Source organism: Festucalex cinctus, chromosome 7 (genome assembly GCF_051991245.1).
Source record: "Festucalex cinctus isolate MCC-2025b chromosome 7, RoL_Fcin_1.0, whole genome shotgun sequence".
Taxonomy (NCBI): domain Eukaryota; kingdom Metazoa; phylum Chordata; class Actinopteri; order Syngnathiformes; family Syngnathidae; genus Festucalex; species Festucalex cinctus.
In genome coordinates, this window is record NC_135417.1 from 21,491,084 (window position 1) to 21,518,891 (window position 27,808).

A 27,808-nucleotide genomic window follows, 5' to 3' on the forward strand; every position below is an offset into this window, starting at 1 on the left:
AAATACATAAATAAATAAAAAATATCAATTTAGAATCTTCAGCTTCCCCCTTCTTTCTTGACGGTGGCTAGGAGTTCTATCTAAATTATGGCATCATTACTTGATGATGACATTTTTATACCAAAATAGTCAAGGAAACAAGTAAAAATGAACAGTGCGGCATGTTATAGCATGCGTTACGTCATAGTGATGATGTGAACTGCTCAAAACTTAAAGAAGGGTGTCATTATTTTGACAATTGATTGGCTTTAACTTGTTTTCAGGGAAATAGATGCCACACATATTTACACTTTTGTTTACACACTGCCTAACCGAATGAAGGACAATTAATTTTCAGTGGTGCGTAGCTTTATATGCACAATTGACATGAAGTTTAGTTTATATTTGATCAGCTATTGTGCACTCCATTTATTATCTTGACCAAATTTTATTTTTAATTTGTTGGACTACGATGTGTTTTTTGTCAGATGTTTTATGAGACACCCATTCGAGGTGATTTGAAACTTGTTCGTGAAGGGTTTTGACACAAAAAGAATAGAAATTTTGGGTGTGAGTCATGTTTTGAAGCACAGTAACGTGTCCGACTTTTTTTTATCGTGTAAATGTCCTCTCCTATACTTCACATTTCTTTCACCATTTGTTTGCTGTTGATTCGCAACCGAATGGAGAAACCGTTAGAAAACAGATCGCAAAGTTGCTGAATATGATAGTAAAGGTAGTTCAGATTTAGAAATAGCAATTACTTACCTGAAATTGTATAACTGTTTTTAATTGGTAAGCCATAAACCGTTTCATAGATCAAGTTTGGTATGAGTCATCAGGGAAGGGAGGAGGAGGGGATGATGATGTGGAAATAGCCAAAAGCCTGTTCTTCATCTGTCATAGCAAGGCAACCCTCCGTGCAGCCAGCAGGGTGTCCTGTGACTGGCACTTCTCCTACAATGGGAAAAGGGAGACGAGTGAGGGTGAAATTAAGAAAATGAGATTGGGAAAGCAATTACTTTGTTTCCAAGCCTTCAGCCAACATGTTTTATTTGAAATCAGGACACAAGCGGCTAACATTCACTACTCCTGTCTTTATAATAAGCAAAGTGACAAACCAGTCATAACTCAGAAAGAAAAATGTGAGGCATATTTCCCCCCTTCACTTTCCAGAATTTTAAAAAGAAGTGAAGGACTTTTGGGGGGGATGAAACCAAACATTCATTACAGATTTAGTCGGTACATTATGTCATTGGGTATTAGACCAGTCCACTTATTTTTAATGATTCAAATGACAAGTACTTTTACTTTCTGAATATCTAAATGTAACAAGGAAAAGACATGTATTAGAAGTGACAAAAAAAGTCTAAACCCACACAAATTGCATTAATGGTGCTTACTAATTATGTTGACTTTGGTGCAAATACTGTTTGGTGTGCTTGTGTTGCAATCATTTCAACTTCTACAGAAAACGACAAACATTTCAGTTTAAATCTTAAAGTTGTTGGCACTAACTGATAATTTTACATTGATCTTTTATTTTTTTCTGGAGTTGTGTATATGTATTTTAAAACCATTTTAATTATTCTGCTACCTGAAGCTTTTTTTTTTTTAATGTTATTGAACTATGATTAAACTAAAGTAAGTCATGTATGCCAAAATTGACGATGAGGGCAGTATAAAGAATGGATCCCACAACTGTCTGGCTGTCTCAGCATAAGCAGTAGAAAATTAATTGATTAAGGCAGCAGTTCTTTATCTTGTTGGAGGTACTGAACCCCACCAGTTTCCTATGCACATTTACCGAACCCTTCTTTATTGGGAAATAAAATGTATTTTTAGGTATAGGTTTTACGGGTGAACAACATGCATAGGGAGAGTAGCCTTTTCATTGAATCCTGCTCTCGGCACCTTGAATTCAAAAAGTGTTTTCTTCTTCGATTCCCCATCTCCATGCTAGTTTTGCTTTAGTTTTGCTAGACAGCTAGTTATGCTGGTCTAAAATTGTTCAACTTGGGATTGCAAATCATGCTGTTAGGACGCTGATTCCCATCACTCAACTCACCTCTAGATTTAAAAAAAAACACCACTGTTTCCTTATGATGGCACCCAGGGGCAGCAGATACAATGAACAGCAGATGTCCCAGAACTGAACCCTGTGGAACACCATATGTTCCGTTATACATCTGAATTCAATTCATATCACACATTCATCTGACCATTTTTGCTTGACATAGTATGTGTTATGAGGGGGTGTGGATGGACCCAAAGATGGAGAAAACAGGCAGGAAGAGGAATGACAATAACTTTGACTGGCAGGAACGTGGAACGACTTGGTCAGGTGTGGAGACATAGCATGGAGACTATACTGAACGTGGATAAACTGGACGGAACGTGGATACACTGGACTTGTTAGCAGATGTACTTCCAAAGCAAAGCACCTTACATCAGGACAACAGTATGAGGTACTACATACAATGCTCCCACAATCACCACTCCCTTATACCAACACTAATGAGACACCTGCAGGACACACCTGGGAGACACAGCAGGCAGTAGAAACCAATTAGCCACACACACGGGGAAGGGAAGACACACGCAGGTGGACGAGGTTAACAGTGACGAGACTAGGGGAGACAAAACAAACACCCAAAATTAAACTAAAACTCAACCACCCAAAACAGAAACATGACAGTATGATGGGATGACAATAAGTCTCACGATGTACCATCTCAACAGGTCGACTACTGAGCTCACCAAATTTGTAATTTATATATAAAATTTGTTTTATGGCTTGCCAGATTATGTCAAATTAATACAAAAAAAAGATTTCCAGTTGCAGGCCACTAGTCATTGTTGTGTAATTGTGTAATTTGTTGGTGAATAACACAGACAAACCATATCAGAATTTCCAATGGTTTCAAGTACAGCACACAAAACACCTGCAGACTTCACATAATACGTACCCGCACTCAGTTTCACTTGGCCTCTTCAAATATAGTATCATCTCTCATGCATGAAGCAATGGTTTGTTCCTGTCTGAAGAAGAGAGCCCCTTGATAGCCACTATATACAGACTGTCATGACATTTTGGCGTCAGACCTTGGACTCAAACTCAACTTCAGTGCATCTGTGCTGGAGACCTTTCTGTTTAGTCTGGATGCAACATTCCACTAAGACATTTTTTAAATTTGCCTCTGTAAATATAACATCACATCCTTTCGAATGTGAAGCCTGTGCAAAAAAATGTTCAGTTGTTGAGAAAGCAGTTCAGAAGAAAATAGCAGAGTGGGGCATTGCCTCCATTCATCTGTGTCCATAAATTCATGAATTTACAGATGTCAAGTTTATGAGCCTCTGGCCAGAGTGCCAACACTATCCACTAACAGCAAGTTGGCCAAATAAAATGGCTCAACTATTTATGATTCACTAGCCTCATAGGAACAACAATTAAAGTTTGGCATGCTGTTTCTGCCAACCCAACGCAATTTTATGGCGTGTCTATGTGTTTGTGTACATTCAATCGTGTATTGAACATCTGCTGAGAATGAGACCGGCGTACATTTTTGAACATACGGCACCATGCAATGCAGAATTTCACACACATACTTCCTTTGTAAATTGATTTCAAAATGAAATAAGCTATCATTAAACCTTGTAATCTATGCTTCCAAAGAAAGCTACATTTGAAATCAATAACAGAACCCGCTTTTCCTCTGCACAAAAATTAGTGGCAGGCTGTTTGCTGATTTATTACCCTTATATACTACTGTGCACTTGTCCCAGAAAACATGTGGATGGAAGTTATAGCTCCTTTTTTTTTGTACACAGCTCACATTATGCTCTTCAACAATCACATCCTGGGCAATGTCATTTGAGGTGGGAACCCCTACAGGAGGGCAAGAAGTTGGGTTGGCTGGGGTGAGGGTAGCGAGAGGTGGGGGAGTTGGGAATTAGTCTTGAGCCAGATACTAGGCTGAATAAATAAACCCGGAAACATTAAAATCCCCTTTCCCCTTCACCTTTGAACTTGTGCATTAGGTTGTGTAAACATACACTGAGACGTTTATGCCCAACTTGTCCCGTCACCGTGTACACACGCCAATGTTCTACATTTCTTCTTGAGAGAAGTACACAGGCTCAAGAGTTGAAAAAAAAAAAAAAGTGCTTCATTTTCATATTAGAATCAGCCACACTTGTTTAATTAAAGAAGACATATGATGGAAAATTGAGTTTTGAACTACTTGTATACAAATATTTGGGTCCCTGGAGTGACTGACCGCAAAGTACAACAACCAAGTAAATCTTCTGAGCTTTTTTTCCACGTCTTTAAGGGCTTTTGCTGTTTTCCTTTACACTCTAGGCTAATAATAGCAGTCTCCCTTGCAATGCCATAACAAAGACGACTCCTTCAAACTGAGTCATTTCATCCAGTGTTGCAAGTGGATGTTAAGTGTACTGTAATTATTTATCATTTGTGTGTTTTGACCAAAGACGGTCAGAGGCCGTTTATTAAAGACATCTACGGACTGCTTTAAATTGTGGGGGGTAATTAAGCACAGTATGTCTCTTTTAAAATGTTTACAATTGTTATTTCGCTTGAAATATTTTTTTTAAAATATATTTTTAAATTATCCACGTCATATGCTTTTAATTCTTGATATTAATGTTTTTAGAAATCAATGGGACAGAAGTAGCTTTACATTTTTCACAAGTTTTTCTTTCTAGTCTTATGCAATGCTGACACATGCACGACTTGTGGCCACGATCTTGTTGTGCCATTTTGGGGCACGAACTGGGAGGTTCCTGCACTCTTCACGCATAGTTCACGAATGCGGGACCATTTGTGTCCACATTGGCACGACGAGTTCACACATAGTTCGCGCATAGTTTACGCACTTCCTGCATTTGCACGACGAGTTCGCGTAATTCGGACGGTGTCGTGCCGACTTGGGCACTCCATATAAACAGGGGGCCTCCCCGACCCCTATTCGTGGCACATCGTGACAGTCGTGGCATGGCGCGCACTGCCACGCATCCTTCCCGCATCGTCCCGACGAGTTCACGAACAGTTTGCGCGTAGTTCACAACCCGGTCGCAAAATTTTGTCGTGAAATTTTGCCCCGTAATGGCACTCAGTCACGACGGGTTTACGCACACTTCACGACTATTTCGCGCGGTAGCACGACTCGAGTCGTGCCAATTCGTGCCACAAAATTGTGCAAATGTCAGCCTTGCATTAGTTGATGCAAAATCATCCGTGATGGCCTTGTATGATCTGTGCCCCCAACTGTATGCTGATGTGTATGATCGGACCCGTCGCCATGGGCGGGCCTTGGGGGTCCGTGCCCGCCTTGTCAGTCAGCCGTGCCCGCCCTAGCAAGATGACTCACCAACTATTCGTCCTATCAGTCATGTAAACTTGCTCCTTCTGTTTTAAGTAAAGCATGGCGTGCCAGCCAACCACATACCTCCTTTCAAGTTTGGCTTTGATTGACAACTAAGGCTAGCCAATTACAATCCGGATCACGAGGGCTGGAGTGGGGTGGGGGGGGAGACGCACGCTCTGCAGACGTGCCTTAGCCAAATCTACTTCCGGGTAGATAGTGCGCATTTGCCGGCTGGCGCTGGGACAAAGACTGAGCAGTGAGCAAGTCGTGCCGCTTTAATGGGAGCCACCAAACGCCAAACCTCGATCCAGGATGACACAGTTGACATCACTGGGAATCCTGAGTCCACTGGTTACGTTTACAAGTGAGTGGCAAACTTTTCTTTTAATTAGTCAAGCCACACAGCACGGATGAATTGTAGCAATACACAGTATGCGGTTAACAGACCCAAGCAGTCACACATACACAACAACAACTAAGGAGCATAAAATTATTTATCACTAAAGCAGTTGCAGTACAATGTGAGTTTTTTTTATTGCCAAGTTTGTTCATGTTGATGACTGTCACTAAGTTCTAATTAAAAAAACAGCACTTTACACATCCTTTTGGATTGATATTCTGCTTAGTCTTTTACTGAACCCATATGTTGTTTCTGTATATCATCGACATAACTCAACCTTATTTCTAAATCACTTTAAAACATCAATTGCTGCATACAAAGTGCTGTGCATGGAATAGAAATTAGTCTTTTAGTAGACACAAGTGAAACAAAATAAAATTAATTAGAGTAAATATAAGTAGATAAGTATACACGCAAATAAAATTAATACTAAAAAAGAAATCTGTATAAGTATAGAAATAAAATAACACAAAATACAGAAGGCACCATAAAAAAAGTAAAATGATGTGAAGTCTCATGCTGAGTCAAAGATCAAAGAATAGAGATGTCTGGCAAAAATGAAAGGACATTTTGTCCATATCGTACATCCCTAATCCAACACGCAAATGAAGGCAACTGCTAGCCAATTCCAGATAGAAGGGGCTGGGTCACAGAGTCATTCATTCGGACATAGTTGTTTATAGAAGTGAAGAGTGGATTTGTTTCAAATGAACTTTTGAGTTGAATAAATGCAAAATGAACTACACATTTTTTTCAGTTTGTCTTTTAGATTTCAGATTTCCGCTTTTAAGTGACAGAAAATATTTCTGAGCACTTTTGCAGTTGTCACAATGCCGCTGTTCAACCTGATGAACATTAAATTTAGGTTGATGAAGTGTGCCCCCCCCCAAAAAAAGGTAATGCCCCCCCTACAATTTCTTTCTGGTGACGGGTCTGTGTATGATGCTGAATCTAGTTAAACATTCCTTGCACAGTGTTGACCTCAGGTATAGTTTTTTATTAACTTGAGCATTGAAAAGGTTCTCTTTGCTTGAGCCACAGTGACAGGAAGAGTGAAGAATTCTAAGACCAGTCCTCAGAATGCGTTGTGGAATTGCTTTTAATTTGATTTATTTTGGGGCTATGCTGCCCAGAAAATATTGCACGTCGTAAACTACCACAGTGATTGAACAGTCATGTTCAAAGATATTCCCTTTTTTTGTATGACTGTATATGCTGAGGGCGGCACGGTAGTCGAGTGGTTAGCACGTCCGCTTCCCAGTTCTGAGGTCTCCGGTTCGAGTCCAGGCTCGGACCTTCCTGGGTGGAGTTTGCATGTTCTCCCCGTGCCCGCGTGGGTCTTCTCCGGGTACTCCGGTCTCCTCCCACATTCCAAAGACATGCATGGCAGGTTAATTGGGCGCTCCGGATTGTCCCTAGGTGTGTGTGTGAGTGTGGATGGTTGTTGGTCTCTGTGTGCCCTGCGATTGGTTGGCAACCAGTCCAGGGTGTCCCCCGCCTACTGCCCAGAGCCAGCTGAGATAGGCGCCAGCAGCCCCCGCGACCCTTGTGAGGAATAAGCGGTCAAGAAAATGGATGGATGTATATGCTGGGTTTTTTTTGTTTAGTTTTTTACGGCCACAAGTTGCCGTTGTTCTTTATAGGGTATGCTTGTTGTTAAAGATCCCCTGATATGATCTTTGCAGCAATTACACCAATCATCCTCTGAACGCCCTAATACTGTATCAAAAGAAATGTTCACGAAATTGTATCTTGTTGTAGAGTTGCAGTCTCAATGAGGAAGGTCTACTGTTAGCCTAGCATCAAATGAGCAGATTTTGGTGGGTGTGGCCAAGGCTCGCCAGACTTCCGTGTTTTTGGCCACAAAATGAATTGGGCGTGGCCAAGTACCATCTTTTCCGTGTGCTCCTGTTTACAAACAAACAGTCTTCAGGTCTGCACCTGAAGTAATATTGGCTCATTAGTTTCATTAGTTGGTACCGATCCCGGGATAAGATGTTCTGCTAATCCACATTTGTATTGTCCCAAATTTCTGAAGCAGTCGTCAGTTAAATGTTTGCCACAAACTGTCAGGGCTGCTAACCCTCCTCACGATGCACATTTTCCGGCTGCAGCTATTGGGATTGACACCCCCGTAGAGGTCGAACCAAAAAGTCCTACGGGGTAAATGAACTCATCCCCAGAACCGGCTCGATCTTGGCTTTCCAACGGCGTCGGTGCCGGCCCTCCACAACCCTTCTGGCTGGAGATACGGGGTCGCGAAATTGTGGACCATGCTGTCCTCTTGCTGCTGCTGCTGTTTGTTTGCTCCGCCGGGGGGGAGGGGTTGAAAATTGTGAGGGTGGAGTTTGCGCTGAGCTAGTGACGTATAAAACCAAAAAAGGCGGGGTTAGTGACGTATAAAACCGACCTGCTAAAACAGCCCATTTGAGAGTGCTGTTTGAGCTAATGTGATACAAACGCCCATAGGAAAGGGAAACATGGGTCGTTTATTTCACAGTTTTGGGGACTTGGGGACTCTTTTGCCAAAAAAAAAACAAAAGTGAACATTTCATATGAGGGGACCTTTAAAACTTTATTTTTGTTTCCATTTTGTGCCCAAATGTTACCCTCAATCCACATGAAGTGGAACTCTGCATGTGTTTGTGTTCTTTGGTGAGAGTTAGTGTGCATCTGACCTGCATTATCTTCCTTTACTTTGGTTACAGAGTCTTCTAGCTTTTTATTTTTTGACTCAGGAGCTGTAAGCCCGAGGCAGACAGCAGGGGTTCCATATTTTGTTTCCTGTAAAAAATACCTCCGCACTCCACATCCTAATTAAAGTGAAGGATATGCCCAAGATCCCCATAAAAATCATACAAGACTAGTTCGCCCCGTTTATGTGCTTCTTGTTTCGCAGTATGAAGACTTCCTTCTATGCATAACATGATAATTTATACCTATGTGCTCATCAATCGCTTTATTTTTATTTTGTTAAATATATTGATATGATTGGTACTTCATAACAAGATAACCAGAGAGTATACTTCCTGTCCCTTTAACTTGGACTAAAACATGATGATCTCATAAGCAACGCGAGAAAACACATGGCCTCTCCTGGAAGTGGCTTAAATCCTTTGGCTCGGAGTACAAACTTTCTTCCGATATCAGTGTCAATGTTTGCGTGTGTGTGAGTCTGGGAATGTGTGATTGTGTTGGCGCTGAGTTGTAGGAAGCCAGAGACATGATAAAGAAACGGACTGATTACACGGCTGGCTGCCAACACTGAGAGGTAGTAATAACTATGTAACACATTTCCTGAAACTTACTTATTCCCACAGACACAGAACTTCTACAACAATATTTTCCACATTTCATTGTTCAAAACTGATAATTATGGTAATGCTTACTTGTTACTTACTTGTGCTCAAGTAAGTTTATTATTGCTGAATGGCTGCACTTGTTGCTTTTATGTAAATATTAGCCCACAGACCCACAAAGATTTGCAACCATAACGGACAAACATGGTAAGAATATATATGGTTTATCATGGGATGCATACAGCAGTTTGCTCTGGTTCAATGCAATAAATAAATAACTGGTGCGTAATACTAAAACATATCAGATGACTAAAAGCTGGATAAAATGTTGTGATGTTCTCTTGTGCATAACATGGATTGTGAGCCATGTGTTGGGGCGTGCCTCCCCCCCCTCCTACACACGCGTTCTTTAATCAGACCCACCGAGCATTTGTCATGAAGAGTCCAGTAATATTTGCTGCATTTATTCAGCAGTTTTTCACCTCATATCGTTCCTTTTTATATTTATACATTAATAGATAAAAAAATACATTTAGCTATACAGTATAATGTAATGTAATATAATATAGCTAAAATATATTTTTTACATCGACATTAATTCATTCAATAATTGCTTAATAGTAGGGATGTTTGTTTTGTTTTTTTTTAAACTTACATCATGGTTTAGGATTAGTTGGGTTTTGTTTGTTTTTCTTAGTTTCAGTCATGATCTGTTTTGCAAATGTCTTCCACTTCAATCTACAAATGAGACTTAACTAAAAATGTTCACTTGAAACTTTTAATAACAATCATAGATTACCACACAAACTAATTACAAACAAAAAGTTTTCCCTACATATTTCCAGGACAATCAATCAAGTTCTCATCAAGCTTCAGATATGGTAGCTGACCAAAATGTATTCACTTATTGCTTTCAAGACGACATGGGATGAATCATGTGCTCCCATTGAAGTCGTTTACATAGACCAGGTCTCAGTCCAAGGAATGTGTGTGAGTCACCGCCCCTCATCGGACGACTGTCTTCGGCTCGCCTGCAGCTTCTCTCCATGATCACACCCCGGTGACCTATTCAATCAGCCCCCCATATATTTTCTAATTAACTTTAACGGACGACTTTGACCAATAGTAGTGTTTTACTGTCTCTTTTAAATTGCATTCATCATGCTGCTGGTTTGGAGGTAGAAAAATGAGACCAGCATTCATTACCGTGATACCACAACAGCTCATCTGCAAACTTGACAGATTGGGCCTTGGACTTGGAAGATAAAATTAAACAACAGATGAATATGAAACAATTCCAAATAACCAAATACGGACTGAATTACAAAATAAAAAAATACAGTTAGACGATATATTATCCAAAAAGAGAGTTTATAATATAACAATTGAGATACAATAACTTTGAATATAAATCAGGAAAATTTATTGCAAACCTACTTCAACGCAATCGGGAAAAATCTCTTATAACGGCTATTAAAGGGAAAAATGGTAAGTGCACACAATCACCAGAAGAAATTAATCATATTTTTTTTTAATAACTATTATTGTAATCTATACTCGGAAATTAATAAACCTAACCCTGAGCATATTCAGGCATTCCTTAGTAGCTTAAATATACCTCAGTTATCTACTGAACATAGGCATTCAAAATGCCCGCTTACTATAAATGAGCTGTATAGTGCTCTAGACAGTATGCCTAATGGCAGACCACCTGGGGCCTCATTTATAAAACTTGCATATGATCAAAATGAGGCCAAAACTCTACGTACGAACATTTCTGCGCCACAGGTGGTATTTATAGAAAAGAAACTGAATGTGAAACTTTACGCACTGCCACGTCAAGTCTGGACCTACCGTATGCAAAATGACAATTCTGGAGACGTGGGAAAACAGCGACACACACAGCTGTGCATAGTTTACGTTGATGACTCAAACACATATGCACTGATGCCCCAAGCACGCGGGGCAGGAGGCACGTGAATTACTCCACAACGTCAAATGCCTGTCATCTCTCAATATAATCACCCAATGTAACATAACGAGAGTTGAACATAATGCCAACTAATGGGGACACACATGCCGCGTTACCTCATCATGCGCTTCCAGTACCTTCACCCACCCGGCCGACTTTAACAAAAAATGAATCTATATAAATGCCATAATACAATGAAGACAGAAAGTAGCAAATAAACTACAGTCTGGTACAAGATTTATATGGAGCTTGATGTCAGGAAATAAGAATTTTATTGTATTCTCTATACGGAGAATGAGCAGGCGAACATCAAACAGCAATTTGCAGCATTGTCCGGTTTCCCTTATGTAATCGGTGCAATCGAATGTACTCATATTGCTATAAGGGTGCCATCTGTGAATGAATATGTGTATGTGAACAGAAAACAAGCACATAGTATCAATACACAGGTCATTTGTGACGCTCACATGATGTTCACGAATGTAGTTGCACACTGGCCTGGATCTACACACGACTCGGGCTGCGGTGGGTGGCTCCTGGGTGAGTAAATACAATTCCTTTGAAACATTCCCTAACATGATTATTCAATCACGGCTCGTGTTAACAGGAGACAGTGGGTATCCTCTTCGACGGTGGCTGCTGACCCCCTTCTTGAACCCACAGGGCACTGAGGAGGGACTACAACAGCATGCATGCTCATACACGCTTTGTGGTGGAGCGCGATATCGCCGTGCTAAACTGTAGGTGGCGGTGCCTAGACGCCCCAAAAAGTATGCCGCATAATATTGGCATGCTGTGTCCTGCATAATGTGGCGCTGCGCCACGTCATCCCACTCCCCCCTGACCTGCCACCCGTTCATGTGACATGAACCCCCCTTTACCTCCTCGACACACGGAATAAGTGGCTTCAAGAATTCTAGAGGATGTGGTGAGACGTCTGCATGTGACAAAGCAGGCAATATTTATTTTTTCAAACATTCCTTAATTAATTGCGTCAGTTCCGACAAAACCTCTCTTATTCCTCTTAACTCATGTGCGAGGTTGTCGATTGAGTCTATGGTCCTCCTCTGCAGGGTCCTCAGCTGGCTCTGGAACTGGGTCCACTGGCCGTGACGGCCCCTCGCCAGGACCATCAAGCTACAGATTAATTATTGTTACACACTTCGCTAGGTTGTTTTGGATTATTAATTTTTCCTTTTTATAATAAATACACTTACGTTGCACCATGTCTATGTCACCTTCTTTTTCGGCCATAACGCCACTGAGGCCGTCGTCTCCAATTATGGAGGCGACTTTTATGTCCATGTTGCTGTAGGACACACTGGCTGGTCCTCCACGAGAGCGACCACATTGTCATAACTTATATTGCTGCTTCTGTATTTGGTATTTTGTAACTCATTGTTTTGTTTTTTTTATAGTCAGGAACCCAGTTGCTGCCAGCGGCATCGAGCATGCCAATCAAATGACATCCTCCACTCACCAACTCCTCAAGATCCCCTTCGAATGGGCACTAGGCATTAATACTTGGTGTCACTGCATGCTTGTTTGTTAACTTTCTGGATGCTGTCCCCCGTGGCCAGGTGTGGGTACCTATGTCCCTCTGTTGTCTGCTTAGTGGCGGTTGCGTCTTGGCTGTTCCCTGGGCCCCCTGTGAGGTGCTCTCCCTGGTGTTCACAGTTTGCCCGGCAGCACGGTTCGGGGAGGGTGGGCCTCCTAATGCTTTGCACAGAATTAACCCTATCGTCGTCGTGGTCATTACGTAGAATGGCGTCAGTCAGAATCCTGACGACTCTTCAAGAGAACAACAGGCAGCTGGTATTGGCGCTGCAGGCAGAGAAGCTCAAGGTGAGGAAAGACCACACCATCATCAGCCAACTGAGAATGGAGTTGCAGGACCTTTTTCCTAAAAAAAGTTGCCTCAAGAAGAAGCTCCAGGAGCAGCAGACCCTCCCCGCTTCCAACCCACTGGTAACCATGATGTCACATTATATCCAGCCTTCAATCCACAGAGGACGCAATCTGCTCTGTCCTCCACCCTGCCCTCACTCACCTGGGCAAAAAGGACGCATATGCGAGAATGCTCTTCATAGACAGTTCTGCATTCATAACCATGATACCACAACAGCTCATCTGCAAACTTGACAGACTGCTGCTAGATTTCCTCACACAGAGGACACAAGTAGTGCGCTTGAGCAGCAACATCTCAAGAAGCATAACTGAGCACAGGTCCCCACCCCCCAAGGATGTGTGCTCAGTCCTCTGCTCCTCACCCTTCTCACACATGACTGCACAACAACCTACAGCACTAATCACCTGGTTAAGTTTGCGGCTGATTCAACTCTGGTGGGTCTCATCACCAAGAGCGACGAGACTCACTACTGGAAAGAGGTCGACCTACTGATCACGTGGTTATGAACGACAGCAAGAGCAAAGTGATCATCATCAACTTTCAGAGGTCACATTCGACACCCCCCACTAACCATCGATGGTGCTGCTGTGGAGAGAGCAACTAGCACCAAATTCCTGGGTGTGCACACTAGTGAGGAGCGCTCCTGGTCTACCAACACCGCATCATCGGCAAAGAAAGCCTCTACGTCCTATGCAAGCTCAAATGGGCAAGTGCTCCACCACCAATCATGACCACATTCTACAGAGAAACCTTTGAGAGCATCCTCTAACTACAACAGGAAAAACCTGCAGCGCATCGTGAACACGGCTGGAAAAATCATCGGTGCACCACTCCCCTCCCTGAAAAACTTATGACACCTGCTGCATCCAGAAAGCGGCACAATTGTGAGAGACACAAGCCAGCCTGCACACAACTTGTTCGGTCTCCTGCCTTCTGGGAAGAGGTACAGGATCCTCCAGGCACGCACCACCAACTCACCAACATCTTTTCCCACCAGGCTGTCACAATTCTGAACACTCGACGCTCTCCACCATCAGCTCCACCCACCAGAATGATAGGGAGCTAGCACGTCTCCACTACCATATCCGCCCCATTTACACACTTTTGTTGGATTGTACAGTACTTGCGTTACGCGATTGGCACACTACCGATGGAATGTCTTCGGCTCGGTGGCCATATTGATTGCTGTTGTTGACCAATATCTCTTACAACCACTTGTTCCAAAATATACCTCAAGATGCCTCAAACACTTTATATACTCCTGTATGTTCTGCTACACTGTAACTGTGTGTTTTGAACTTGCCATCTCTAACTTACCACTTGTCCATAACTACGTCAAGAAAAGGCACCTTACGTATGAGCTTTTTATTTTATTTTATTTTCATACTACTGTTTTGGGCGCTCCGAATTGTCCCTAGGTGTGCTTGTGAGTGTGGATTGTTGTTCGTCTCTGTGTGCCCTGCGATTGGCTGGCAACCAGTCCAGGGTGTACCCCGCCTACTGCCCATAGCCAGCTGAGATAGACACCAGCACCCCCCGCGACCCTTGTGGGGAATAAGCGGTCAAGAAAATGGATGTATGGATGTTTTTAACTGTGCCTGTTGTTTGTCGAGTGTTTTTAGTCTTGCGCACACCTGGGAATGCGAGGAACAGAATTTCGATAGCTTTGTATGGTATGTCTAATACATGTAAAGGAGCTGACAACAAAGTTGACTTTGACTTTATTTAATCTAATTCATTTTAATTTTGCATTAAAGTGTATTACCAAAAATGTTTCCCCTATTTCTGTCTATTAACAGTAGTGGTGCAACGGATCATCATTGATCCTGTTACAAATGAGGTATGGTGGAGGACCCAAGTGCAGGTAGGCAAGTGAAGAGGCAGAGGAATGAAGTCCGAAAAGGGATTTTAATCAACAAAAATGAGGAGGCAAAAATAAGGTACAAGGCTGGGAATCCAAAACAACAAAGTCCAGAAAGGGAAAGCAAGACGAGAGTGGCGGAACAATGTAGCATGACATGGGGAAACAAACAATGGGGACCAACAAGAACTGAACTGAAATACACACCTAATTACACAACAAGGGACACCTGGACAAGGCACACATTGCTGAGGACACTGATTGGTTGACACAAGAGGAAAGGTAGACAAGCACAAGTGGACAAGATCACACTTAACGAGACAAAGACATGCCAGCTAGCTAGAAATAACAACAAAACAAATTACATCAATCCATCCATTCTCTGAATCACTTGCTCCTCACAAGGGTTGCGGGGGTTGCCGGAGCCTATCCCAGCTGGCTATGGGCACTAGGCGGGGTACACCCTGAACTGGTAGCCAGCCAATCGCAGGGCACACAAAGACGAACAACCATCCACACACACAAGCACACCTAGGGACAATTCGGAGCGCCCAATTAACCTGCCATGCATGTCTTTTTGGAATGTGAGAGGAGACTGGAGTAACAAAACAAATTACAACATCTAACTTCAAAATAAAGTTCACCAAATACATAATACTTTGACGGCAATGCAAATAGTCATAGTTCACTTTTACTTTGAAGTTGGCCCATGTTGTACTTGACTACCCTTTTAGACGTTTAGGATTTCTTTATCATAGTTGATTGACATTGCAGTTGCGACCAACATCAACACAACGCTAGCCCGAACTCATGTTCAATCGCTAAGAAACCGCTAATTAAGTAGGCCGTCATTGTATCATCTGGCAGAAGTCGCCGACGTAAGTGGCTAGTGGCTACCTGTTAGCATGACCAACGAGTATCCGGATGGTAGGAAGCTGTGAATGAGTTTTACGGCTGTTACCTGGCTTGCTTGAATTCTTTTTCAATATTCTGGACCAAGGCTACTTTGTAATTCACTCTCCATGTGTAAAGGAAGCGAACCTGCCAACTCATTCATAGTTGCAGTAGACATGACATATTCGCGTGTCTAAACAAATAAAATGCATGACTTCTGGTTCATTATTGGATCTTAACTAGCCAAATCACAATCGCAAGTTGATTTGCATGATGTTCACGTTAAAAGTGGTGCTTAAGCTTATAAGTTCACAACACGTTACAGCTATGGTGTCCACTATAACAACTACAAACATGATACACCCCCACTCCCAGCCCATTTTGGGATGAAAATCTTAACCCAGTATGTTTTACTTAAAGCTATACTGGGATACTGAATAATATGCAAGAGCGAAAAATTGAAGGTATTCAACAGATCCTAATTATTGACTACTACAATGTGTGGAATTCGTTTGCAATGTAGGAAGCAATAAACTATTCGATTGTGCAGTCCTAATGGGAATGGGTCTTGCATAGTTGTGTGCTTTTGTGGGATTCTCTGTGTATTCCCGCCCCCCAAAAGGGTGTCTTATGACTGACCAAGACAGTTTTATTAGCCTTCAACCGGGCCAGCAGGAAAAGGGGGAGCTGGTTCAGGGTCTTAACAAATACACTGGCAGGACTCGAGGAAACAACTGGCAGTATAGACAGATTTGCTCAGAGAGATTGATGATGGAGCTGAGGGACAATTGATAAGCAAACTGCTGGGAAGGCGTGAAGCAGATGTGGGGTCAGGGGACACAAGAGTTTGTCTTATCTGAATTGGCGGAAGAGGTACACAGGCAGACAATATTTATTAAATTTTATTACAGAGTTAATTTTTATACAACATTCACATATGTCACTGATTCAAATGAACAAATGTGAAATAAGAGCTTACCTGTTATTTCAACATGAAGCGGTCAGTGACTACAGTTACATGCAGTCAAAATTCCGGTTTCTCAAACATTCAGGATAACCCGTTGCATGAGAAGCAGTTACTCCACTATAATATCCCGTACATAAACCGTGATGCACAGATAAAGTCATTATGCAAATAAACATGATTTCTGCTTTTAACTTTCTACGGTCAATAAAAGACATTGTATTCATGTCACCTAGGCAGTCGGTTTCCTCATCGCTCCAAAAGTGTGTTGCATCTGACAAACTGATAAACACAGATAAATAATGATAAATAAAAGAGGTGTAAATCTCTCCAATCAAGACAATTTGATACGTATCTTGATACATGGTGTGCAATCCGATACAAGGACGGTGTGATTAAACAAAAAAAAAATGGAACGATTCAGGTTCAGTTCCATTCAGTAGGATTAGAATTCGATTCGATGTAGGCGTAGCGGTGCAACAATTATTTGATTATTTTGATTACTCAACAGTTAGTCAATTGTCCAATTAATTTGTTACTCCATTAATCGTTTGAATACCTTGTTTAATTTAAAATAATCAAAATCTTATTATTTTCACATTCACAAACATCTGCTTTTATTTTGGAAAACAGCGAGCAACATTTTTGCATATATAATATTCCGACATGTTACAGACCAAATTAGTAACAATCAGTATTTTAAAATGCTGTTTTAACATATATATGCCTCATAAAATACTCCACTCATAAGTTGTAACTACTAATGAATATCTTTTTCAAAGTGCCATCTTACTAAATGTAAACTAATGATCCGAAAACAGTTACATCACAGTTACTTTCTATTACGTTTACTTTTGGGACAGTGTCAGTTCCTGTATACTACCCATACATGCAGTGAATAAGTTGATGTATGCTTAATGGGTATCAATGTTCTTCTTGTAAAAAATTAGTTGAACTTGACCATCACACTCATGTCACCTGTCATATTCCATTATCAGTAACGCGGGCTGGTACTTTATTGCTGTGTTCCACTCAACATACGCTTATGTTTTTGACCGTGTGTTTGTGTATGTGGCTTGTTCAATACCCTGGTTTTTAAAACAACTCACTTGTCTGACAGATTGTCTGATTGTCTGACAGAAGTCTAGTTGCACATTGTATCGGGGGCGTTGATGTTTTTGTCATGTCCTGAAAGCCCTCATTCTTCACAACGCAGTATGGCTCAAATCTTTAACAATAAACCGGGTTATTAAGGTCATTATTATCTTTCCTCTGGTTGAGTTGCGGGTGTTTTAGTTGTAAGAAGTCCTGTCTGCCCCTGCGGTTGAACACCGGCTCATTAAGCGGGGGGTTAGGGTTAGTACATCCGCCGTACTCATGGTTGACAGTCTTTGTACATGGCGACACTTTCATCCAGCATTCCATTGTTCATATAAAATGAACATCTCTTCCATACTTTGGACATTAAACTTGCCGGAGCACATTGTGAATCTTGTCCACATCTCCATGCACCATCTGATGTCATATAACTGCGATAAGTCTCGTGTTACTCCTTTTTTCTATCCACACACAAACAAATACGGTCTCCGGCCGAAGTCTCGTGTGACATGCAGAGGAAATGCAGTTTCAACAGCTCGCTTATGACAAATATTCTGATTCATCCAGGACATTTAATTCTCATGGCACTGAATCGATTGCAACAAAACTGTTTTATAAAACTGTTTCCATATATCAGCAACATAAAGCTGATTTATAACGTCTTGACTTGGCGGGCGGTCATAATAAGCTATTAATGCAGTGCATGCCGAAGCCCTTTAATAAAATCATTGAAATATTTATCTATTATACAATACCTTAGTTCTACTGCTTTGTTCTTAAATTCCTGTGTAATTTGTCCTGTGTTCCTTGCAGAGAGGTGGAAAGCCAACAGCGGATAGTTGGCACGAATGAACCATCGCAATAAATGAGTGTCTCCCAAGAGGATGCTCGTCTTTGTAAGCAAATATAGTTCTGTAAAAACCGGAAAGTCGACAGCTTGTTTCGTGCATGCACAATGAGAAATCAAGTTGTGTTAGTTCCGAGAGGTTGTTTCTGGATATCTTCCTTTACAATCCGTTGTTTCTGGACGTGCACCTTTTGAATAGCAAAAAACTGGCAGTAAAGCAGCGTATCTGACAACGTGTGTATGCGCATAATTGGCTTACTTGGCTTGCAGTCAGTGGTTGACTCGACATCGGTGTCCTGGAGGTCTTTGGGCGGTCGTATATCCCAAACCCTACGTCCTCTCGGGCAAATACAGGCATCCCCGTATTCGTTTCGACGAGACCTTTTCAATGATGTATGGCTCGTCGCGTCCACGTCTTTGTGTCCCGGAGATAAAGGGCCGGCCAATGCCAGATTTCATGCCTGAGGAGGCTCCAGCACTCTCGGCCGTGCTCCGCGATCCTCCGGCCCGCTCCAGGAATCCTACAGCGAGAATATAATATCAAGTGGTCGTCCTACTGAAGCAATCATCATGAAAACGGGGAAGAATTTCGTCCCTCACTTTCAAGCAAGGGCGTACGAGAAACATCAATGGCTAGCTGACTGTTCACAGGTTAGCAAACTTTGTTGGTTGCAACCTCGAGCCAGTTCCTAATACTGTAAATTCCAACTTCTTGGCAAATTTGTGCGCATGTGATTTTGTCATTTCACTCACCACGGAGCTGTTTACATTACTGTGTGTGCGTAACAACCAGTCCTGAATATTTCCGCTTTAATTTTATACCTACACAGAGGTATAAAATAATTAAATAATATTTAATATTGAAATTAATAATAAAAATACCCCCAAATTTTTCAGCTCGCGTGCGCTTGCATATGTGACACTGCAGCATGGTCACTCTAAAATGTCTTCACTCGCCACTGATTATAAATTTGAAAGATTATTCACTGCATGTAAACATTCATTCTGCAGTTTCAAGATCCAAACCTCAATCATGACACCTTTCTTGGCAACCTCTTCTACCAGGTTGACCTCATACGTCTGGCCAAACAAAGTAAGATAACGTTTCTGAATATCTTCCTTTACAATCCGTTCTTTCCAAACCAGAGTGGAAATTCCTATGACGCAGACTCAGAACAGGTTGTGCATGCTGTCAGGCCACTGTTGAATCTGTTTGCAGTCAAAGGTTAGGCGTTAAAGCAGCCTTTAATCAAGAAATGTTCTCAATTTCCTACCTCTGTGTTCCTCTTTTTGACCCATGGTATTCACATCGAGGCTAGACGTGTACTGTAACACCCAAGTCAACACTTTCTTTCATGTCTCGATCCCCATTGGAATTACTAATGTGTTGGTGCCTGTCGAAAGGTGCACGATAGCCTGCATGTTTGCATAAATTGCATGTGTGTGCATACACTTACATGCATGCATGCGTGTGTCGGAATTTGGTTGAATAGGGAATGAATACTTTAATAACAGCTCAATGAATAGCATGTCTGAGTTTGTTTGTTTTTTTTGTTTTTTTTAAGTATTTGTGTCAGAGAATGTGGACTTTTGGTTTAGTGAACCAGATATGGGAGAGAGCAGACAGAAGTATAGGGAGGGCAAATCAAAGGTATTTTTTTTCATGTAAAAAACAAAACAAAAAAAAAACTCTTTCACTTATGTGCAAAATCAAATATAGCACAGAGAAACAATGGAGCAGTGCAGGAGGCGACAGTAACCGGTAGCGCTGTCATCTTTAATGCAAGACTGAATGGCATCCTGCAAGTATCTTACATCAGTATGGTTAGCCAGAGGCTGAGTGTAAATGTGTGAATGATATTAATTTAATAAAATATATTACATAATGTATTATAAAATAAATTCAGCACTGGTGAATTAAACATGGTTATTTAAACTCTAAAAACAGTTGGGTCAAAAATGGACCGATCCTCTACTTGGGTATATTTGATGCAACTTTGAGTCAAGAAATGTGTCTTTTTGTGTAAAACAACTCAGAAATATTGGTCAGATCCTTTACTTGGGTCAAAAAATTGGGTAATTTTATATAAAATAACCCAGAAAGTTGGGTCAAATTGACCCATTGTTAAGGTTGGCTGATGTGGACCCAAGAGTGGGGAGGCAGACCAGGAGGCCGAGATAAAACAAAAAGGCCAAACAAAAACGGTTTTATTAATTCAACAAAAACAAGGTGGTGCGTAACGTGCCGACAGGAAACAACAAAAAAACAACAAGGTCCTAAAACCAAGCAAACTCAAAAGGCATGACCGGTATTTGGCCAGACGTGGGGGGAAATGACAAAACATGGAAACGGCAATGAACCGACAAAGACTCAAACAGGAGACTAAGGTACAAATCGTCTCAAGACATACGAGTGTCCAAGACGCCTAGGACGTTTAGCGGCTGTAATATATATACCAAGTCTGGAGTGGCACTGTAGCGCTGCCATAGGAAGTTAACAGAAAGCGTGGAAGAAGAATCAGCAAAGAATACTTTTTTTTTTCAGCGAAGACGACAAATCACTCATTTGAATAATTGATAGGGCAAGAATTTTGAAGTCGTGAGGCCGCCATATTACTCCTCCCAAGAAACGTTTCACGGGCATATGATCCTATACATTTACAGTATCGAAATTAAAGCACATTCGAGACAGTACTTAGTAGAAACAGATTTACAATGTTTTAAATTTGTTAAACAAACAAGAGGACTTCAGAAATTTTACAACTTATATATATATATATATATATATATATATATATATATATATATATATATTATTATTATTATTATATATTATATATTATATGCTTAATGATGTTGATAGGAGGGAACTTGTATATTTTTTATTAAAGAATTACAACTGCAGTTCAAACGATGCCTCTGCCAAATTGAATAGTGGGGTCTAGGAAATGAGCAATACAAGAGAAGGGGGTCTTCAAAATAGTTTAAACAGTTATCTGCTTGCGAGATGGGAGGAGTAAGATGGCTGCCCTGTTGCTTCAACAGCTTGCACGGGCGTGTACGGGCTATTGGCTATCCAGTAATATACACAGATCAGTGAGACCAACACAACACAGGAGAAGTGATGATGCCGGGTGATTCAAGTAAAACATCATGCAAAACATTTAGCTGTAAAAGCATAAACAAGCTAAGGAGGTTGCGCAAAACGACGAAGACATGGCTATCCGCCATGGTTGTTGACAGGGTGGTGGTTCGAGTGCAGTTACAGGAGAATTACATCATCACTGGAGGAGTAGCTATCCTGCTATGTGGTGTTCACATTGCATTTTGAAATCTTTCCACTTTGGAGCCCGGTTACAAAAGTGATCAGTTTCATGCTCTGAAACCTAACAGTGAGAAACTTGTGTGGATACATTGAAATGGATTTTTGTGTGAACAGGGCCTAAATACACACCAACTAATTACACAAGTGACTCCTGGACAGGACATATGTGGCTGAGGGAACTGATTGGCTCAACACAAGGGTGTGGGATGACAAGCACAGGTGTAGATGATTATACTAAACAAGACAGACACTGACAAGAAACACAAGTAAAACACAACTGAAGCAATCATCAAAGACAAAACACAACAAAATCCAATCCAAACCATGACACCCATGAAATGGATTGGTCCATTTATGATCCATAATTGTGTTACTTTTGACACAACTGTTTGTAGAGTGTATGATAACAAGAGTTTTTGCAAATGGCAAATGGTATCAAACATCTGGATTTTATAAAGATTTTTCCACTTTTTCAATAAGGTTGCTCCTTGGAGGGGGGAAAAAAGATCTACTTGTACCTTCACAGCACTGAGTACCCTTTGTGACCAATTGACAGCTTGATAATTTATCGCCCTTTACGTCCTGCGACTTGAAAAATAAACTTTCTTTGCCGACCTGTGAATTTTGAGGAGGGAAGTGTGTTTCAGCTCTTTGTCCTTGAAGGTGGGGTCACAAAACCTGGAATGCGCAGGAAGGAAGTGAAAGGAGTGTGGATATCTGTAAGAACCCCCCTTCTCTACTTCCCTCTTCCTTTGTTTCCTCCTCCTTCTATTTCTGTTTAATGAGAAAGGGGAACAGGGAAGAAGTGAGTTTCTGGGTTGGGGGTCTGCGCTTATGAGTACACGTGTGTGTATGGCGTGGAGGGGTTAAATGTTTCAGAGGCGGCACGCTCTCCTTCTGGGCTGTCTCTCATCACATCATTTACCCCCCAGGAAGCTTTAGATGTCCGTCTGGCTTCATAATTCTCTTATCGAGCTAATCTGAGAGATAAGGAAGGTGGAGTTGAAAGTGTAAACCCACCAGACTGATTCTGGAATCCAGTTGCAGAAGGCTCATTCTCATCCCGCCTGCCTGGGAGACCTGTTCGCTTCATAGGTGCTGTGCCCATGGAGGAATTTCAGCGCAAAGGTCCTTCTGTATCAGAGCTTTTCTCAGTCTGCGCGTCCGCCTCCCAACCCCCTCGTCCTGATATCGTTGCCACCCACTTGCAGGACTGCTGGAGTATGATTGATCTGGGCAAAGCTAGTGGTCACATCCTGCACTGGAGTTGATTTCCTCTCCTCCCCAAATACAGACCTGGTGTTTATCATAGGCTCAGTGTCATGTTTGCATGTTTTCATAGATCAGAGCTGTTATAGGAGGTAGTATGGGAGCAGAGAAGGTGGGATCAAGTTTGAGAGGAAGAGGAAAGAAAAGTCACAAGAGTTCTTTCTTTTCTTGTCCCCCCCAACCATAAATCTCCGGCGGATGTTAAGAGTCAGAAAAAGTGATAATTGATCCACAGGAGTTTGACCTGATAAATTCTGGGATAAGACTGGAATATTTGTTTTACTACATGTCACGAACAAAAAAAGCTATTTAATAAACACAGGACAGTGAGTGGGGACTGACCCCAGCTGCTAAAAAGGCGGCTATGTATTGCAAACCACTAAACTACCAATGGTCTACACAATTTGTTGTGTAACAAATGTAAAAAAAAACAACAACAATAATAGCATTAAAATTTTTAACATTCCAAATATTTTGTAACTTGATCTTCTCTTAGCATCGATGGTCCCAAGGTGAAAAATACACATCTGGTCCTTGCTCAACTGAGGTCTGCGAGATACTGTGGTCTTGTATCATGTCACGTGAACTGAAGGCTTTGTGCAACTAAAGGTACATAACGTTGAAATATATATATATATATATATATATATATATATACATCCATTTTCTTGACCGCTTATTCCTCACAAGGGTCACGGGGGGTGCTGGCGCCTATCTCAGCTGGCGGGGGACACCCTGGACCGGTTGCCAGCCAATCACAGGGCACACAGAGACGAACAACCATCCACACTCACACGCACACCTAGGGACAATTCGGAGCGCCCAATCAACCTGCCATGCATGTCTTTGGAATGTGGGAGGAGACTGGAGTACCCGGAGAAGACCCACGCGGGCACGGGGAGAACATGCAAACTCCACCCAGGAAGGCCGGAGCCTGCACTCGAACCCGACTCCTCAGAACTGGGAGGCGGACGTGCTAACCACTCGACCATATATATATATATATATATATATATATATATATATATATATAATCAATCACATCGTGGGGCCGCGACGGGCGCCACAGCTGGGGAGATCCGCGGGAAGAGCCTGGCGTGTCCGTCCCCCACCGCGCCGCGGGGTGGGCGTCCAGCTTCTTGGAGGGACTAGTGGCACTCCGACCATAAACGATGCCGACTCACGATCCGGCGGCATTATTCCCATGACCCGCCGGGCACCGCCCGGGAAATGTCAAAGTGAAGAAATTAAATGAAGCGCGGGTAAACGGCGGGAGTAACGCTCCCCCAGCCGCGGCGCGCCCACAGCCCCGCTTCGCACCCCAGCGAACCGGGAATGGAGGGGGGAGGCCGGCCCGCGGCCCCACCGGGCCCCACCGCCGCGCCCTGCCGGGAAGGGGGGGAGGACGCTAAACCTCATCGCCTGCGGGGCCGTGACGGGCGTGGAAAGGGCCCCCGAGCCTGGGAGACTTAGAATGCCCCGCGCCGGTGGCCCCAGTCGCGGCCCCGCGTCGGCGGGCGGTGCGGTTTAGCGTCCCGCTCAGCCGGCGGGGCGCGGTCCTGGGGGAGCGGTCGCCCTCGTCCTCCCCCCGCAAGGGGTGGAGGCGGGTGTCCCCTTCCCGGCCGGGAATACACACATATATATATATATATATATATATATATATATATATATATATATATATATATATGTGTGTGTGTGTTTGTGCCCTGCGATTGGCTGGCAACCAGTTCAGGGTGTACCCCGCCTCCTGCCCAGAACCCAGCTGAGTCTCCAGCACCCCCCGTGACCCTTGTGAGGAATAGGCGGTCAAGAAAATGGATGGATGGATATACATATTTGTGTTTTTTCGTCAGATTTGTGTGAACAGGGGCATCAAACTATGGGACTTCAGATTCAGAAAGACAATGGAATAAAGAAACAACTCCCAACAGCTATTATTGTTTTCAATATCAGTTCAATGCCATATATTTAATAAATGCTGCACCTTCTTTTGCTCTGCGAAGATGATGCAGGTGCACATTTCAAGAAGTAACCCTGGGAAAAGTTTCCAAGCTTCCCCCACCCCTGGTGTTTACCTTTTTGTGGTTTTCCAGTTACATTCTGGTAAGACATTTTTGGGAACTGGGCGAGGTTAACAAAACTTTTCTCTTTTTTTTTTCATTGTGAAGGAAATGCCATGTTTATAGTTCCGACCTCTTGAAAAGACTTTCTCAGCACACAAATCGTAAAACTTTGACTCTTGGGTTTACATCTTAGGTGCTGCTTTTGGACAACAAAAGCCCTTGCACTAAAGTTAGAAAATGTGTCTGCTTTTGCACACATTACAATCAATAAACAGAAGAATTAATAAAAAGCACTGACATACTGTACTTTGTCTTATTTGACACCAGTATTTATGCAAGTAGGTCGGTAAGTCAACTTTCCACATTATCCATATAATTCTGTAGAGTAAATTTTACTCTAAACAGTCTATTTGGCCCCATTCTAAACAGAATAAAATTTACACTTGGAAGTGAGTAAAATTAAAAATTAAAAAATAAAGTCACTCAAGGGTTGAGAAACAAACCCATAACTTCATGTTGGGTGACAGCGAATCTACTTCGTGAGCCATGCAGCTGCTACTGTGTGTTAGTAAATCGCTCTTGTCAGCTGCAATCTCCATAACTCCAAGAGACCGAAGACATCGATTTTGGTCTCCTTTCGGATATAAGAAAACAGTAGGAGTGGCATCCCACTGCGCAAAGACAGGCTGAAACAAAGTATTTTTAAGGTAATTCTTGTACGTCCAATCTCGGTCCGCTAAAGGTGCAGACTGTGACACCAGATGATGTCTTTTTTTCAACATCTTCTGGACATCCCATATTTACATTTTCAAGACATCCAAATGAGAGGTAATGCAAGTCCAGGGTTTAGGTAATTAAAATAAATTAAATTGAAAATAATTTTAGACTGTTCTTAAAGGCTCATTTATTGCCTGACTTTATGTGTATGACACAAACATGGTCTCCCAGGCGAGGAAGCGAACCGACACCACCTGTACCAAAGGCAAGTAACGGAACCACTCCACCACCCGGAGGAAACTAAAGCATGTCGCCCTCAATTTAACAACTGCTTCGTCATGTTCCAGCCAAAATATACATAAATACCTGCATTAGATAATTAAACATTACAAAACGTGTATAAAAAAACAACAACAAAAAACAAATAGTTAACATTTGTTTTATCACAGAACATAAAAATTAATACTAAATTGATTAAATAGTATTGATAACAATAATCTTTATATTTAAATCCCTGTGATGTCCAATAAAGTCACGTAGTCCATGGTCCAAATGGACTTAATTTGCACGCCGCTTAGTAGTTCAGAACTGGTCTTCGACTGACGTAATATAGACATGATCTGCATGTCCATAGGACGTCCAATGTTTAGTGGGATAGCTCAGGTGGTAGAGTGGCAGACTCCGAAGCTAAAGGTCATGAGTTTGTTCCTCAAACTATTTTATTTTATTTTTTTTAATGGGATAGGCAAATTCTCTCATACTCACTGAAAATACTTCGAGTAAATTTACTTATTTTACTTATTTACTTATTTTACGCTCTTCCAAGTGTACCTTTTACTATGGAAATTACTGCAGGGTCATCAGTTCAAGTTGCTCTCGTACGACTGACGAACAATGGGAAAATACGTCAAAATGTGTTTGACTTCCTAATCCGGAAAAAAGAGAGTGGTTTATAAAGCTTGTGGTTCAACTAGCTAGTGTTCAGCTATGATTTTTATCCTCATTAGTTTCTTTCTTTGATGATTCAAAGACATGGCTGCATTTAGTCATTGTTATGGAATCTGCTGATTAACATCCACATCAATTCAAAGTTTTCATCTTGATGAGATTCAGAATGATGTTTGTTTGTATATCGCTGGATGAGTCAGAAGGTCACTCGTTAAGTGAATAGGAAAGTATGAACTTTTGGAATTGTGTTGGTTCTCTGTCCACCACCAAATTTCATGATGACTAGTTTAGTCCGTACAAGGGGCACAAGGAAAACTGCTTGACACACATCTGTCCAATCCTAAGAGAAGTAGCTCTATTGCATGAGGCTCACATTCAGAGGTCAACAGTATGCACTCTTCCAGTCCGACAGTCCGTCCCAGAGCTACACTAATTCACTCCTTTTATGATAGCGTACTCGTAATGGTATGGTGCAGTGAGTGACGTGCGGTGAGGTTCATGTCTGGTGAGGCACAGTCAGATTTACAAATAATTGAACCTACAGCTTAGTCATCATTTGATTGGCAACATTTAACGTGTTTTGATTAAAAATTAGTATCAGAATTTGTTCCATAACAATATACAAACTGTAGCATAGAAAAACAAAACAACTTAAATGTTATCGTCTTACCTTTACTTATAAATGAAGTCTATGCGCCGCAACTTTTGAATAAAAGCATCGATAACTTGCTTGTAAAAGTCCTCCTTATCTCAATGGAGGTCACTGCCAGTGAAGAAAGTCATCCATGATCAGTCCTGTTCTGACTGTGTGTTTTCAGTCTTTTCAGTGCGGAGAAGCCAAGCAACATGAAAAAAATTACTGGACGG

General features: G+C 41.9%; 1 long non-coding RNA gene across 1 annotated transcript; it reads right to left on the bottom strand.

Annotated features, from left to right (window-relative positions):
• On the bottom strand, positions 1 to 27,808 carry LOC144022946 (uncharacterized). The gene is made up of 4 exons (XR_013284444.1): positions 27,612 to 27,808; positions 18,876 to 19,137; positions 2,048 to 2,138; positions 1 to 936 (listed from the first exon to the last, which is right to left on the bottom strand). It is a non-coding gene; the product is annotated as an uncharacterized LOC144022946 (long non-coding RNA).